Below are 16,066 nucleotides of genomic sequence, written 5' to 3'. Positions count from 1 at the left end.
TTTGCAAACTAGTTGTTCCAATTTACACCCCCAGGCATGGATTAGAAGGGTTCCTGTTGACCCCTATCATGCCCAGCATTTGTCATTTTCACACATGTTCATGTTTGCTGATGGAATGAGTGTGCAAGGGTGTCTCCTCCTCACATGTTTGATAGAATTCACCAGGAAAGCCACGTGGGTCCAGCATTTTCTTTCTGGGCAAGTTTCTCATTATAAATTCAATTTTTTTACCAGAAATACCATTGTTCAGATTTTCTGTTTCTTCTTGTGTCAATTCTGGTAAGTTATGTCATGACATTTGTCCATTTTACCAGATGTATTTGTTTAAAATTCTTCATAAACATCCCTTGTTATCCTTTTAGTATGTGTAGGATATTGGTAACTTGTGTTTTCTCCTAGTCAGCCTCACCAGGAATTTCATTTTATTCTTTTCAAAGGGTTTTTTCTTGATTATTTTGTTTCTTGTTTTATTCATTTCCATTCTCATGAGATAATGTTTATGAGCAACTGGTAACAGTAAGCACTCAGAGAGGCTCCTGGCTGAGCCCAGCTCAGGCCTGAAATGGACAACTGCTTCTAGCATGACTCCTGGTGATCAGATGGATGGACAGATGCACAGCTGAGCAGAGTGGAGGCCCCACAAAGACAGGAGAGGGCAGGCCATGCCTCTAAAAATAGCCCGGCCCTTAAACGTATCAGACTACAAACAGCACAGATGGAGCTCCAAGCCCCACGCTGGCTGAGTGACTCTATGAAGTCCCCTTATGCCCCTGAACCTCTGTTTTCTTTTTCTCATTTATAACGTAGATGGAAGCTGCTGTGAGAATTACCTAAGATCACAGATGCACAGGTGCTGGCCCCATGCGGGGGCTGAACCATCAAAGAGAGAAGTGGTCACTTTATTATAATTATTATTTAGCCAGACTGGCACTTTTGAATGCTGTCTGGATTTAAAAACAAACAAATGAACAATTTACTGACCAAATGGGTCAAGTAAATATTGACTCTGCAGGGGCAATATTTACCTGATTCCAAGAGGCTGTGCTCCTGGCCCTGGGTGAGATCGGTGGCAGCGAAGCAGGAATTCACTGATTAGGATGATCTCTAGTGAGGAGAGAAAGGCCTTTAACTGGCAACACTGGAGCCTGTGTTAGCTTTACTCAAAAATAATAAAACTGAGCTGCCACACTCCAAATCACGGGCTTTTCACAGGTGAGACCCTAGGACTCTTCCTGGGCAGGTTTCCAAGGCTTGGTAGTTTGGGGTGTGCTTGGTGGCAGTGCCCGGGGAGCCAGGCTCTAAGGAACCTATGGAGGTAGACGTGACAGGCAGGAGAGGGCTCCTTTCTGCAGGCGGGGGCCCCTGGGAGCTCTGCCGGGCAAAGGAGGGTCAGGAACTGCTCTTGTTATCAGCACCGAATGTGAGGGACATACGCTGGGTCCCCAGGAAGGGAAGGAGCACACGTACTGTGCACCAGACACGGGTCCCATTTGGTGGCTGAAACTCAGAGTGATCCTGGGGGCCTCAGAGCTGCCACCCGGTGAGGAAGCCGGGGCTCCCAGCCTCAGTGACCTGGGGTGACTCTGGGGTGACTCTGGTTCCCTGAGGAATCTTGTGGGGGGGCTTGCATGCAACAGGCATGGTGGGCTTCTCTGCTGAGAGGGAAGCCCCAGAGGCACAGCTGGGTGCTCAGGGCCAGACCCAGAGGCTGCACAGTAGGACGTGGCCCCCTTGGAGGGCAGAGTGACAGTGACAGCAAGGGGACCAGGAGGGATGCCTGAAGGGTGGGAAGGGAAACTGAGGTTGGAGCCCAAAGGTACCACAGACACCCTGGCAGAGGCTTCAGCCCCAGGGCCCCCCGTCTCTCCTCCCAGCACCTGCTCCCCACCCGAGGCTGGCAGATGCCTGCCCCCAGAAGCGCACAGCATGGGCAGGGGGCGGTGCTGGGCTCTCCTCCTGGACACGCAGCACGGTCTGTAATTTTAAAACAACTTCAGACCAAAACACTTAGCCTGAATTGAGTTTTGAGGAAATCACCCAACAATTCCAGGTTATGGGAGAAAATGGATATGAGCCTTCAAAACATTGCCAGGATGAACAAAAACCGTGGAGGGACTGTGTAGATTAAGACTCTCATGGGGGACTCTCTTGTCCCCTCCTGGCCTGAGCCAGGAGCGCTGTCCTTTTGCTTTATATCTAAATAAAAGCCTCTGCCTTGCTCTCCTAAAAAAAAAAAAAAAAAAAGACTCATGAATACATCAACCCTGTGCAATGCTGGATCACTGATTGGCTCACTGATGTAAAAGTAAGGCCCAAAGGAGATGGCTGGGGCAGCTGGCCCACGTGGACTAGGACTGTGTATGAGGAAAGCTTTTGCGTTGATGAGTTTCCTGAGCGTGGAACATGAATGGAGGTTTTGCAGGATGTCCTTGATCCAGGGAGATGCTGGCTTACTAGGGGGAGGGCATGATTCTGGCAACTGACTCCTAGATGCTCAGCAGAAGGGAAGCACCCACTGCGGGATGTTGACGAGTGGTGGGTTTAGGCGAAGAGCAAACCAGTCTGTACGGCGCTTTCCAGGTACAACGTTTGGGGACATGTCCAGGCCCTATGAGGCCCTACGTTTGCCGCCTAAACGCAAACCTCCCCAGAGAGCTCGACTGAGAACGAGTGAAACAACCCAGACCAGGCCCGGAGCACGGAAACTGAAGGAGACAACAGGGCCTTCCCCACGGCCCCCGGCACAGCAGGGTCAGCAGAGCCCGGGGACAAGGGGCGGGCAGGTGGAGCCAAGAACCTGGACAAACTAGCACCGTAAGGAGAAAGTCCCACCCGCGTGGGGAAATTCTGAGAGCAGGTCTGAGACCAGGGGAGCCGGAGCACAGGACTCCTGGGAATTGAAAGGGCCGGAAAGCATGCGGGCCAGGGGCGGCTGGCTCAGAAAGGCCTGGCATCTGGGGCACATGGCTCAGAAGTGGAGGCCGTTAGAGGGATGGTGGTAATTGAATAAGAAGTAGCCTGAATCCCAGGATTCATAGTAACAAAGTGAATGTAAACTTAGAAGACACATAACCATTCCCAAGAGTATCCAAGTAAGGAGGCTGCACTTCTCTCAACTAACAGAAGAGGGCACTCTTGAACTAAGAAACCTGACGTTACCCATATCCCCAACTCCTGCCTGCTTTTGTCTAGTATTACTAGTCCCCACAAACATAAAGACGTGTCTTAGATAACAGAAGGTAATAGACTGTATCCACATAAAGCCAATATGAGGCTGAGTCATTCTCAAAACCACTGTACAGAGGAACAAAGTAACACACCAGCCCAATTTGCATTGCCTGAAGAAAGCATTCTGAGACATGAGAAAAAACACCTCAAGTACAAACTTGAAAACTCAGAACAGAAACAGACACATGCAAAAAAACAAACCAAAAACCCACAGATAACATGAAACTGGAGTTGTTTAAACTCAAGAAAGAACATGAAAAAGACAAAATCATTTCAGAGATGAACACTAAGTTAGAAGCCTGCTCAGGGAAAATAAACTTGACTGGAAGTTGCATAGTGCTCATTGAGGAAATGAATGAAAACCACAAAACAAAATGAAATAAAGACAATACTAAAGAGTATCACAGAGAAAGTGATAGACTTATAAGGTAGGCAAAAAAGATCTAGCATATAGACATAATATTGGGAGGAAAACATTTAAAATTTATCCAAAAATACTTTCTGGAAATAAGACTTGAGTCTGCATATTCAAAGGGCCACCCATGTACCTGAGGAAATTGATACTGAATAGTTAACTCCCAGATACTTCCTAGTAAAATGATTAGACCTTAAAGGTAAAGAATAAAAAGGTCCTTTTGAGCTCCAGGAAAATTGATCAAGTCCCTCATAAAGGGAAGAAACACATGTTTGTATCAGACTTCATGACAACACTTAAGCAATGCAACCCAGCACAACATTTAACACATTCAAGGAAAGAAAGCATGAGTTAGTATTTTATAACCAGCCAAGCTATCCTTCAGATATTAAGGGTATACAATTTCAACATGAAAGAAATCAGGGAAAGCTGTAGTCAGGAGCCTTCTTGAAAAATCCATCAGAAGCTAAACTTTTTCAAACCAAGGGCTGGCTGGGGAAAATTTAGCAAAAATAAATATTAGCAAACAGAATACAACACCAATTTGGTGGACAGACTCTAGGGCACTAATGATCCCTTTCTCCTGATATCCATTCCCTTGAATGTGGATGGAACCCTTGACTTTCCTCTATCAGAAGAGCATGGCAACGGTGGTGGGCTGTTACTCCCATGATTCTGTTATGTGAGACTCCATGCAGCAGATTTACTCTGGATGCTCTTTGCTGGCCTTATGGAGCAAAAGTCCATGTTGAGGAAGCCCACATGGCAAGAAATTACAGGTGTTTCCTAGGAACTGCAGGTGGCCTCCAGAAGCTGAGGGCAGATTCCAACCAGCCACCAGCAAAACACTTCAGATCTCAGTCCTACAACCACAGAGCACTGAGTGCTGCCAATAACCACTGAGTGGAAAGGGAACCCATTCCAAGCTGAGGCTCTAGAGGAGGACCCAGTCCTACAAACACCAGCAAGGACCCAGCTAAGCCATTCCCAGACTTGAGACCCACAGAAACTAAGAGATAATAAATGTGTGTTGTTTTAAGCCACTCTGTTTATGATAACTTGTTACACAGCAGTAGATAGCTAATACAACCATATTAAAATGTATACAATGCCCAGGTGGTTTCTATTTCAGGAATGCAAGGATGGCTTAATGTTCACATTAATAAGCCTCATTGATTGCCTCACCCTCACTTTGGACCTGATATTAAGAAATCCATTAATATGATTCATCTTATTAGAGAACTAAGGAGAAATAACATATAATTATCTCCCTCTATGTCTTCAACAAAAATCAATACTCATTCCTAATTTTAAAAAACTGCCAAATAAAATAGAAATTAGTGGATACTCCCTTAACTATATGTATATGTGTGTGTGCATGTGTGTGTGTGCGTGTGTGTGTGTGTGTGTGTGTGTGTGTGTGTGTGTATCTCCCCATCCTAAAGTTAACGTCTTTCTTAATGGGAGAAGAACTAGAGGCATTTTTGCTAAGGTCAGGAGCAAGGTAAGGATAGCAATAATATCCAATATTTAATATTGAATTGGAGGTATTTACCCAACTTAATTAGATAATAAGAAGCAACTAGATGCTAAAAATCAGGAAGAAATAAAACTATTTCATTTTGCAGATGACAGAATACCTGAACTATCTAAAAGAATCAAGTGATAAAACAAAATAGATTTAGTGAGGCAGATAGGTATAAAACAACAAACACACAAACAAAAACTAGTTATAAGATATAATAGAAGAAAAAAACAATTATAATAGCAAAAAACAAGGCAAAGTGCTCATGAATAAACTTAACAAGAAATGTGAGGAAAACTTCAAAATGCTCCTGAAAGTAGTCTCGAACACATAGAAAGACACTCCTGGTTTTGGGTAAGATGACTCAGCTTCATAATGATGTCAATTATCCTGAAGTTAATACGTAAATTTAATATGATCCCAACAAAAGATACCAGCAACATGCTGGAATAGCTAGGAATCCTCTGGAATAAAAAGCAGTAGCAGGAGGATTAGCCCCACCAGGTATCCAGATATCCAAGCACAATAATGGGAGTTGAGTTCAGTCTTGCTCCTCTATTGCAATAGTTGTGGGTAAAGTCTTCATGGCCCTTCCCCCCTCCCCCCCAAACAAAATGATATTTTTATAATTCCCACTGTGTTTATGATAAAACAAACATGAAGAGACAACATGAAGAGACAGAACTATAAGAGAGACTCAAAAGCCCAGAAATAGGTCCAGCTGCATTTAGATGTCTAGTATATAATACAGGTGCTTTTTAGATCACTAGAGAAAAGATGGCCTCTTAAGTAAAGCATGTTGGATAGAGGGACAGAAATTTGGAAAAAGATTAAGATTCTTTAACTGAGTGTAAAACCAAACAAATCCTAGAAAACACGGGTAAATTCCACTATAACTGGGTGTGAGAAAAACCTTTCCAACTAGGATTCAAAATCTAGATGCTATAAAAGAAAAGAATGATTACATCAACCACATAGAAATGGAAAGCTTTTAATGGCAAAATGCATCATAGAAAAATTTTTTTAAAACTGTGAGAAATATCTGCAATATAACAAAGATAAACCATTAATCTTCTTAACAGGTGTTTTAAACAAACTTAAATCCAAGAAAAAAATCCAAAACCTATAGGAAATGGGCATGATATATGGACAGGCAATTCACAAAAGAAGATAATCAAATGACTCATGGACATATGAAAAGATGTCCCATTTCATTCATATTAATAGAAACATGAATTGATATGCACCAAAATATTTTTGCCCAGCTCTCAGAGCAGCGAGGCTATGGGGCAAACAGACACTATCAGACATGGCTGGTGGGTGTGCAAAATTTGGGAGAGGGGAATTTGGGAATAGCTAACAAAATAAATATGTATTCACTCCTACTTCTTAGAATTAAAAATACACCTCTACGAATACAAACAACATATACGTGAGGTTATCCATTACTCCCTTGTGTTTAATAACAAAGGCCTGGAAACAGCCACATGTCCATCCATAGGACACTAAGTGAATAAACCATGATACAGCCACTCATTGGAGTACTATGCAGCTGTAAAAAAGAATGAGGAAAATTTCCTTGGACTGGCAAGAGATATTTTTAATTGAGATAAGCAAGGGGCAAAAGAGCTGTGTGTGCTAACTTTGTGATAATGCATAAAGGGGATTGTGCAAAAGAAATGCAGGAAGAATTAACCAGAAATGATTTCAAATGGATACCCCTGGTGTGAGAACAAGGAGGAAGACACAGGGATGGGGTTGAGACTTCTCAGTGCAGCTTTTTAATAGTTTTCACCTTGGAACCATTAAATGTTTTACAGGTTCAAAAAATAAAATTATATCATAAAAACTAAAAAAAAAACAAAAAAATAAATCATGTGCAAACAGAAACAGATGAAGCTAACAGTGTGCTTCAGTATGCTTCATCGAATTGGTAACATACTCACACCAGGCTGACTGCCTCCCAAAGAAACCCTGAACTTGACCTAGTAAGTTTTGATTGGCAGTGGTTTGAATGTAGTGGTTCTGAAACTATTTTGGGTGTATTATAGGATCAAGCAAATGTCTACTTATATTGTTGTTTTGGGGGAACCAGTTCTTACTGTTGGAGAAGGGAGATGATAATATAAATATTTAGTTCAAAAAAAAGATTTCTTGACTCAGTCCACTGAGAAGGCCTAGAAGCAATGATGCCAAGTGGCAATGAGCACATCTAATGGCCAGTACTGGTTTCTAAAACCCACTCCTGGCTAAAAGGTGCCAAGGCTTCTTGGAGAAAAGGTTGACTCTAGGTCTGGGTCAAAGTACAGGTGAGAGCTGGACAATGCTCAAAGACTTATGGGGACATGTCAAAAGGATGAAAAACTCACTGAACACCCAGTCCAACCACCCAGTGGAATGCTGCCTGTTTCTGTGAACTCCCCGCAGGCGCCTCCTTGCTGCTGAGCACAGGAAGTGGGAGATTGGCAGCCAGGCACCAGGAGGCTGCAGGACACAGGGCAGTGCTTGAGCCCAATCCAGGCTCCCTGTCCACCACAGCTGGTCCCTCGAAGGAGACCCCGAGTGCTCAAAAATCCCTGGCAGACTCCAGCCGCCTCCTCCTCACTCCCTCTCCTGCCCCCCATCCTCCCCACCTCCCTCAGGGGCATCCTTACCATACTCAAACTGTGAACCCTCTGGGGGCTGCCCACTGTGCTTAGAGGAAAACCCAGCTCCCCTCACTGGCTCTGACCAGCTCCTCCTACCCGTCCCCAGCTTGCCTCAGGGCCTTTGCACCTGCCATTCCCTCAGACCTTAACCTTGGCTCTGCTCTTCCATTTACATCACAGCCTGAGAGGGTCACTGCTCTGGGACACCCTCCCTCACCAGGCTGAGGCTCTTACCCCCACCCAGTCTTCTTCCACCCCAACTACCCCGTCTTATTTTCCTCCTAGTCCTCTTATCCTCTGCAAGAACTTCGGCTTTTCCTCTGATTACTTGTTCAGCTTCTCTGTCCCACACCGGTTTGTAAGCACTTACTGGGCGGGGAGCAGATCGCTCGCAGTAGGCGCCCAGTGAACTCTCTCCCCGAGGGAGTGGGCAACCGTAGGCCTGCCCTGGTCGCCTGGCATAGCAGCCGGAGTACGCTTTTGGAGCGAGTTGCACTGGGGTTAGAACCCCAGCTTTGCCGCTTCCCTGTCCTGAGACCTTGACAGGTCCTGTCACCCACTAAGCCTAAGTACACCAACCTTAAGATGGGGACACAGCACCTGCTGGGCCGGTGCACTTCCCCAAGGCACGACGCAGCTCCAGAAGCTCAGAACATCTGCCTCAGCGACCGGGGGCCAGAGGGTGGGGCTGGGGGGAGCCCCTTACCCCCCAAGCTGCCGCCGCACGCCGAGCATGGGGCAGGGACAGGAGCGTGCCCGCGCCTCTCCCCTCCAGGACGCCCACCTGAGCACAGGGAGGAGTGGACTAGGGGTCTCCGGCCCCTGCCCGCCGTCACTCCGTGAGGGACACACCCAGAGGCCCCGGCTGACCCCGCAGGCTCTCCGATGGCTCTCACTGACCCTCTCCTCAATCCCACCCAGCTTCAGAGACAACACCCTCTTCTCAGGATCAAGGCTCTTCCCCTTCTTCCCAAGCACCCGGCGGGGCCGCCTTGCTACTCCCATTTCAGAGACCGGGAAGCTGAGGCCCAGTGCAGGCGGTGGGGGGTGCTTGGGTCTCGGCTGGACTCTTCCTGCCGCCTGAGCGGCTGAAGACCCAGAGTGGGGTGGCGAGGGGCGCGCTGCACAGCCGGCCTCGGGGCGCGGCGGGCGCCCGGGGGTGTGTCCCCCGCGGGTCTCCTCCCCGCCACTGCCCTGGCGCATGCACCCCGCAGCCTCCTCCCGCGTCCACCTGCCCCGCAGCCCACCCGGCGGCCGCGCCTCCCGGGCCCGCCGGCAGCGCACAGGGCCACCCGCGCGCGCACCTGTGCCCGGGGTCAGGCCCGCGCGTCCCCGCGCAGCTGCCCGGACGCCCGCCGTCCCCGCCGGCTCGCCGCCTGCACCTCCGCGGCGCGCCTGCCCCGCACCAACTACCCCGCACCAAATACCCCGCCCCGCCGCCGCCGCCTGCAGCCCCTCCCCAGAGCCCGCAGCCTCGCGCCCTTGGCCGCAGCGCCCTCGTCCCGCCCGGCCGCGCCCCCACTCACCGGCTCCCGGCGCGCCCGGACCCCGGGCCCGGCCCGTGGGCAGCCCCTGCCGCGCCGGCTGCGAGCCGCGGGGCCGCCGACCTGGGGCGCTGCCCGCCGCCCGCCGCCCGTTGCCGGCGCCGCTCCCAGGCGCAGCCCGCTGTGCGCTGGAGGTCGTTCCCGGCGCGGCGCGGCGCGGCGCCCCCTCGCGGCCTCACGGAGGAGCGCGGGCGGGCGCGGGTGGGGCCGTGGGCACCCCCGCTGCGCGGCTCAGTCCCTGCTCTGCTCCCGCGGCTTCGCACACCCGGCGTGGCTCTGCACACCGTCCTCTGGGTCAAGGCCATACTTCCAGGCCTGCGTTCCGGGCCCTCCGCTGCAGCTCGCCTCCCACCCAGGTAGCTGGGACCCACTAGGAGCATTGCACGCTGTCCCCCTCAGCGTGGCTGCTGCCGGACTCTGCACCCTACCGTCTCCCTCACCTGGGAAAGCCCTGGAGCCCTAGGACCCAGTTCACCCCCTTTCTTCAAGGCTGGCCCTGGTCACTCCTCTGGGCTCTCCTGCAGCGGCCACCCAGCAGTGGTGTGTGTCCTGAGTCCTGTGGGCACGGGTGGGCTTCAGGGGGACAGGGAAGACTGCACACAACCCCCTACCCTTCCCACTGCTCCGTGCCCTCTGTGGCGTGGGCCCAGGAATTGCTCCCTTGGGGAGGGTGGATCACCACTCTGAAGACCCTGGGGCACCCAGAGAATAACTGTGTGCTAGTTCACTCTTAGAATGATGTTGGGGCCTGAACATCATCCTGCAAGCCTCCTCAGTGGTGCCACCTGGACATCAAAACTTTCCAGGTTTGCTCCATTGCAGTGGTCAGGACACCTGTGCCCTGTTTTAGCCAGGGCCTGCCTGATGAGATGTGGCAGGAAACCTAACTAGCTTAAGCAAAAACAGTTTATTGGCTCATGAAGCATTTTTTAAAAAGCGAACATAGGTAGGGTGCTTTCAGAAATAGCTTGAACCAGGTGCTTAAACAATATGAATAGAAATCCACTTCCCCCTGCCCCCAGCCCCTCTGTGGTGGCATAGTCCCCAGCAGCAGTGGGAGCACACCTCCTCCGGGTTCCGAGGGAGCCCAGGGCTGCTGTGCATGAGCCAAGATGCTTGGCTTAGGGCATTTCTGCAGACCTGGACAGTGAGAACCACAGGCCTGGGTGTTGCCCTCCTGGAGCTGGGTGTGCAGTTGGCCCTGTGTCGACCCCGAGGAAGGATGGAGTAGCGTGCTGCTCTGTGCATTCCCTGACGGCTGTTTCCAGAAGACTGGACAAGTAAAAACAAGTCTAGCCTGTAGCTTACACAGTTGGGGAAACTGAGGCCTGGAAAGAGCAGGCACTTGCCTGGGGCACACAGATGTATTAGGGCCAGTGTGGGTTAGCTGGCCTGGGCAGGGAAACCTTGGGACAGGGCCGTGGTGAAGGTGATGTCCAAGGACAGTGCCAGGTCCAGGCTATGGTGATAGGCAGGGGGAACAGAGGTAGGTGGGGGGGGCAGGTGCTGGGGCCAGTCCTCAGGCTGGGCATCTTCTCCAGTTCACCCCGCACCCTCACATGAGGCCAGGTGCTGTCCCGGAGGCTGCTGGTGTTCTAGGGAGTGAGCTGCAGGAGAGCACCTGGAGCAGCTAGCTCACTCCCCTGGGACACGCGGGGGCCCCTGACCAGTGCCACTCACAGGAGCAGGGCCACTCTCCCCCATCTCTCCCCTTCTGTGAGCGCAGGCATGGGGGGCCACGAAAGCTTCCAGGCCGGGTGCAGGTGAGTGCCTGGATTCGGGTAGCTGAAACTGAAGGGCAAGCCCGCGGCCACAGCTCATGTCCCAGGTGGATGAGTGAGGCAGGACTGTGTACCAAGATGAGGGAGATGGCCGTGTTCCCTGAGCTGTCCTGTGTCATCTCCTCCTGCACGGGAGGTCTGCTCTGTGCCGAGGGTGCAGCAGGGTCGTCCTAGCCTCCTGAGCCAAGCCTCCCGGCCAGTGTGGACTTCTCTGAGCCATCCCCAGCTTCGGGGAGTGCGGCTGGGCCCTGGGAGCGTCTGGCCTGGCATCGGCACCTCATTTCCCCAGCCCCTGCGTGGCCGCCCAAGAGGGCACTGTCCAGTGAGGCCCCTTGGCCTGCCCCCCAGCCTACATCCCCCCTCGCAGGGGCTCCTCCCCTCATGCTGGGACAGAGGCTGAGCCCCGTGGAGAGCTGTGAGCCCAGCCCCCACTGCCCCCATCCTTGCTGTATCTGGTGGATATTTCCTGAGGGCCTGTGTGCCACACGCAGGTTTGGGGGGCATCTGGAGGCAGCTGGACTTGCGGGTGCAGGTATGGTGTGGCCCTCATGGGTGGGAGAAGGACACTCCGGGGTTCCAGCCGCTGCAGGCACTCCGCACCGGGAGCCTGGGAGACTCTCAGCACACCCGTCCTGGCTCCTGGGCCAGTGGGGCAGGCAATGCAGGAAGGAGCCTGGACCTGGCCAGGTTGCTGAGCGGTGTCACCAATAGCAGGGAGGTCAGGACTTCAGCCCCTAGCCAGTGCGGCCATGGCCCGGCAGCTCTGGGGCCTGGTGAAGATTCCACATTTACGGTGAGGGCAAAGCTCCAAGAGGAGTTCCTCTGGCAGCCGGGCCCTTGGTAGGGTCCCTGCTCTGGGCTGAAGGTTCACATGCCCCCCAAATCTGCCTGTTGAAGCCCTCAGCCCCAAGGTGATGGTACTGGGTGGGGCCTTTGGGAGGTGGTCAGGGCAGGAGGGTGGGGCCCTTACGAGTGGGATCAGTGCCCTTACCCAGAGAGCTCCCCCTCCGGCCATGTGAGGACACAGCCAGAAGACAGCGTCTGGGATCCAGGAAGAGGGCTCTCGACAGAACCTGACCATACTGGCGCCTGTTCTTGGACTTTCTGCCTCCAGACCTGTGAGAAATAGGTTTCTGTTTTATAAGCCACCTAGTCTGAGGCATCTTGTCAGGGCAGCCTGAACAGACTAAAACAATCAAATGTAATTATTGCTTATAGCCCAGGGCCCTGACTCTACACCAAGTCTGGGTGGGGTCAGGGAGTGAGTGTGTGTGTGCATGTGCCCCTGTGTGTACATGGTGTGTGTGCATGTGGTACAGGTGTGTGGCACACATGGGGCATGTGGGGTGTGCGCATGTGTGTGTGGGGGTCTGGGTCCCCCATCACAAGGCTGCAAGTGGGGCTGGCCCGAGGACAAGGGCAGGTCACAGGTGGGATCCCCTGGGAGCAGAGCCTGAGAGGTGAGAGCAGGTGGTTGATGTGTGAGGGATCCCAGGTTGCTGGCGGGGGTAGGGACAGCCCATAAAATATGCATTGTCAGGATAGTCAACACCGTGGCCAGTAAAGGCCCAGACCTTCCGGGGGAATGTGCTGGAAGTTTCTCTGCATTTGCCTTCTGGGCAGAGAACTTGAGAACTTATCCATGTCCCCTGTGTTTCCAGGGGCTCCTGCCCAAGGGCTGAGCCGACTGCCACAAATCAAGCAAAATTCCTGAGGTGGAAAAGAATGAGCTGGGGTGGGCCACTGCTGGTACACGCACTGGGGGCGAGGGTACAAAGACTGCTTGTGACAGTCCCCCTTTGGAACTTGGACAGATGTCTTCGGGCCCCACAATAAGTCCATGCGGCCACCCCCCACTGCTCCCCTGCAGGAGCCCCAACACCCACAAGAGGGGTTTTATGGGCCTCGGTGGCAGACCTGGGGCAGGCCTCCTGCCAGCATGGAGACCCTCTTGCTACCTGCTGGCCCTCTGGCATGAGGAGCCCAGTGTCTGGGAGGCACCGACAGAGGTTCAGAGGACCATCTACTGGTTCCAGCAGCAGAGTCCAGTGGAGGCCTGGGAGACACCTCTTGAGGGTCTCCAGCCCCCAGATGCAGAGCAAAGCTGGCCATGGACGGGCGCAAGTTCTTGGCGGGGTCCAATGGCATAAACCGCCTCTCCCCTCCGAGTGCCCCAGGCGCCTGCTGCACTCCAGCTCTCACCCATCCAGGCTGTCAGATGCTCCTGTGTGAGGAATCACCTGGAGCTCGAGGGAAGGCAGCCCCCCAGCACTCAGGCTGGGGGCCTGCGTGGCCCCATGCTCTGTAACAAGAGCCCCAGGTGATGCTAGTTGGCCAGAAGATGGGGCACACTTTGAGAAGTCCTGGTTGCAAGGGTTGGAGGGTGATTGCCCCTATTTGTAGCAGGCAGAATAAGGGCCCAGGGATGCCCACATCCTGATCCCAGGACCTGTGAGTATGTGGCCTTAGCCAGCAAAGGGACTTCACAGGTGTGACTGTGTTAGGACTTTGAGATGCAAACTATCTTGGGTCATCAGGTGAGCCAGATGCAATCATGTGGACGTTAAAAGTGGAAGAGGCAGGCACAGAGTCAAGAGGCATGAGGGCAGTGGTAGGGTCAAGCATTGCTGACAGAGGAAGGGGCGGTGCCAGGGGTGGGGATGCCAGTGGGAGCTGAAAGGCAAGAAGCCGACCCTCCCCTGGAGCCTCCAGGAGGAAGGGGCCCTGCCAACACCTCACCCAAAGCCCAGGGAGACCCACGTGGACTCCCATCTACAGAGCGCATAGCTGTGTTGTTTCAGACCATTAAGTTTGTGGTGACTTGTAACAGCTGCAATGGTGAAACCAAGACACCACTCCTCAAGAGGGACTCAGAGAGGGCAGGCGGCTTGTGCGGGTGGCACAGCAGAGCCGGCCCGCAAACCCTCTATGCTTTCCTCGGGCTGCCTTCTGGGGTGTGGGAGGATCAGGCTGCTGCCCCCCGCAGGGCTCCGTCAGGGCAGAGTGGATATGTGCTTGGTCTCCCCTGGGAGCTCGGTTATGGCAGAGGTGCCCAAGCCCCTGACAGGACCTCATCTCAGAGGCTCTGCATGGGGCTCAGGGCCGCGTCTCCTAGCAGTGGTTCCATCACCAGGGCATCACCTTAGATTACAGACCTCCCACTGTTTAGAATCAACTAGCAGAAATAGGACAGAAGGAGTTTTAGGAGGCCTGAGAGTCCTAAATGTAACACTGGCAAACTTAAGAATGTTGGTGGGAAGGTGTGTGCATGTGAGCAGCGTGGCTGTGGGTGCTCAGGTTTGAGAAACACCCGTGTGGTCAGTGGGACCCACGGAGGCTGCCAAGGAGGCTGTGATGAGGTGGCCACAGTGAAGCTCATTCCAGGGTGGGGTGAAGAAGGGCAGTAGCTGGACAAGGGTGGAAGCCAGGAGCCCCTTCAGGCCATTACAGCCACTGTCCCCATGTGCAAGGACCGGTTTGCAGTTGGGTAAGGGTGGACCTGGGGAGAGGAGGATAGACCTGAGCCATCTTTAGTGGGAAAGTCAGCATGGATAGGGCCTCCTTCACCCAGCTTCATCTCCTTGGCCTTAGCTGTCAGCGTGGCTGGGTTGAGTAATTTGTAGTCACAGAATAAGTTCTCCAGAGCCAGGGGCCTTGTGTATCTTATTTAGGGGACACAGGAGCCATTCAGTGGGTGTTTGTCAAAAATGCATGAAGATGAATGAAGGAATGGGGCCCAGCAAGTGGGGAGCCAGTGATGCATTATGGCCCGGCCGACTTGGTCTCACAGAAGGATGCCTCCCGATTGCACAGAGGAGGCAGGGTTTCCCTGGGGAGCGGTGCACTCTGCCTTCAGCAGGGCTGGCTGTTTCTAGAGTGGGAGTGTTGGCAGGCTGAGGGGATGCCTGCATCAAGCCTGGGCTGGGCTGCCTGTCTGAGCTCAGCAGGGCTCTGCCATGGTCCGTGGGCTGCAGCGCCAGAGTCTCAGCGTCCTCTCACAGGGCAGAGCCACTGCCCCAGACACATACACACAGCATCCCCCCTCCGTCCCCCATCAGGAGGTGGCTTCGGGACATTTGACATTTGTTACCTTCTCCCGCTCTTCCCCGAATAAGCTCTGCTGCTTCCCAAAGGAAGCTCTTTTCTATTTAGAGTTTTCTGAGCCTTTTTTAAAGAAACAAAAATAGGTTATTTATTGAAACATCTGTGTTGAGTCACCCTTGCATTCTGGAAAAGGCATACAAACATCAGATTCAGTTCACTTCTATGAAAAGGGCATATAATCTTGAGCTGCCTTGATCCAGTTTTGGAATCAAGATAATGCCAGCCTCCCAAACTGAGCTGGTGCTTTGAAAATCTTGGATAAGATGGGATTTGTCTGTTTCTTGAAAGTTTGGTAAATGCTGACCTATGAGACTGATTTGTCTTGGAGAGTTTGGGGTCCGGGGGGGTGGCCTTTGATGAGAATTTCCATTTCTCTGGTGGTCACTGGGCCATTCATTTTCTGGACCTTCCAGAGCAGATAGTAGCCCAGAGCACTGGGCCTGGAGCCCCTGTCACTGCATACACTGCTGTGGGAACTCGTGTTCTCTTCCTGCCTCTGTTTCCCCAGCTTTGCCATGGAGATGAAAACACCGACCCCATAGGAACTGTTAAGATTAAATTTTTAAGATCGTTTGTATTATGTGCTTGGTATCATCATTCTACTAGAGACAACTTCAGTGCTTCAGATTTCTGTAGAAATTTATCTACTTCTTGTAGATTGTCGTGTTTGTTAGAATACTATAAATTTGCTTTCATGCCTACAGTGATTTTCCACTTTGCATGTTACTTGCATATTTTTTTTGATTGGTATTGCCAGAGGTTTGTCTATGTTATTCATTTTCTGGTTTTGCTAATTTTTTCATTTTCAAGTTTCTTGTCCC

General features: G+C 52.1%; 1 protein-coding gene across 2 annotated transcripts in view; it reads right to left on the bottom strand.

Moving 5' to 3' along the window:
• The window catches only part of RASGEF1C (RasGEF domain family member 1C), an 89,753-nt gene extending 80,254 nt beyond the window's left edge, over window positions 1-9,499 (bottom strand). The window contains exons 1-2 of one of the 2 annotated variants that reach the window (XM_036917837.2): window positions 9,343-9,468; window positions 1,026-1,104 (exon numbers count right to left, since the gene is read on the bottom strand). The gene's annotated coding sequence lies outside the window, so the exon portion shown is untranslated. Of the gene's footprint in view, window positions 1-1,025; window positions 1,105-9,342 lie in introns of both variants that reach the window. The other variant, XM_036917838.2, reaches the window with a different exon arrangement.
• Between the last annotated feature and the right edge of the window lie 6,567 nt (window positions 9,500-16,066).

Source organism: Manis pentadactyla, chromosome 13 (assembly GCF_030020395.1).
Source record: "Manis pentadactyla isolate mManPen7 chromosome 13, mManPen7.hap1, whole genome shotgun sequence".
NCBI classification, from domain to species: domain Eukaryota; kingdom Metazoa; phylum Chordata; class Mammalia; order Pholidota; family Manidae; genus Manis; species Manis pentadactyla.
This window is presented reverse-complemented; position numbering and strand designations above follow the sequence as displayed.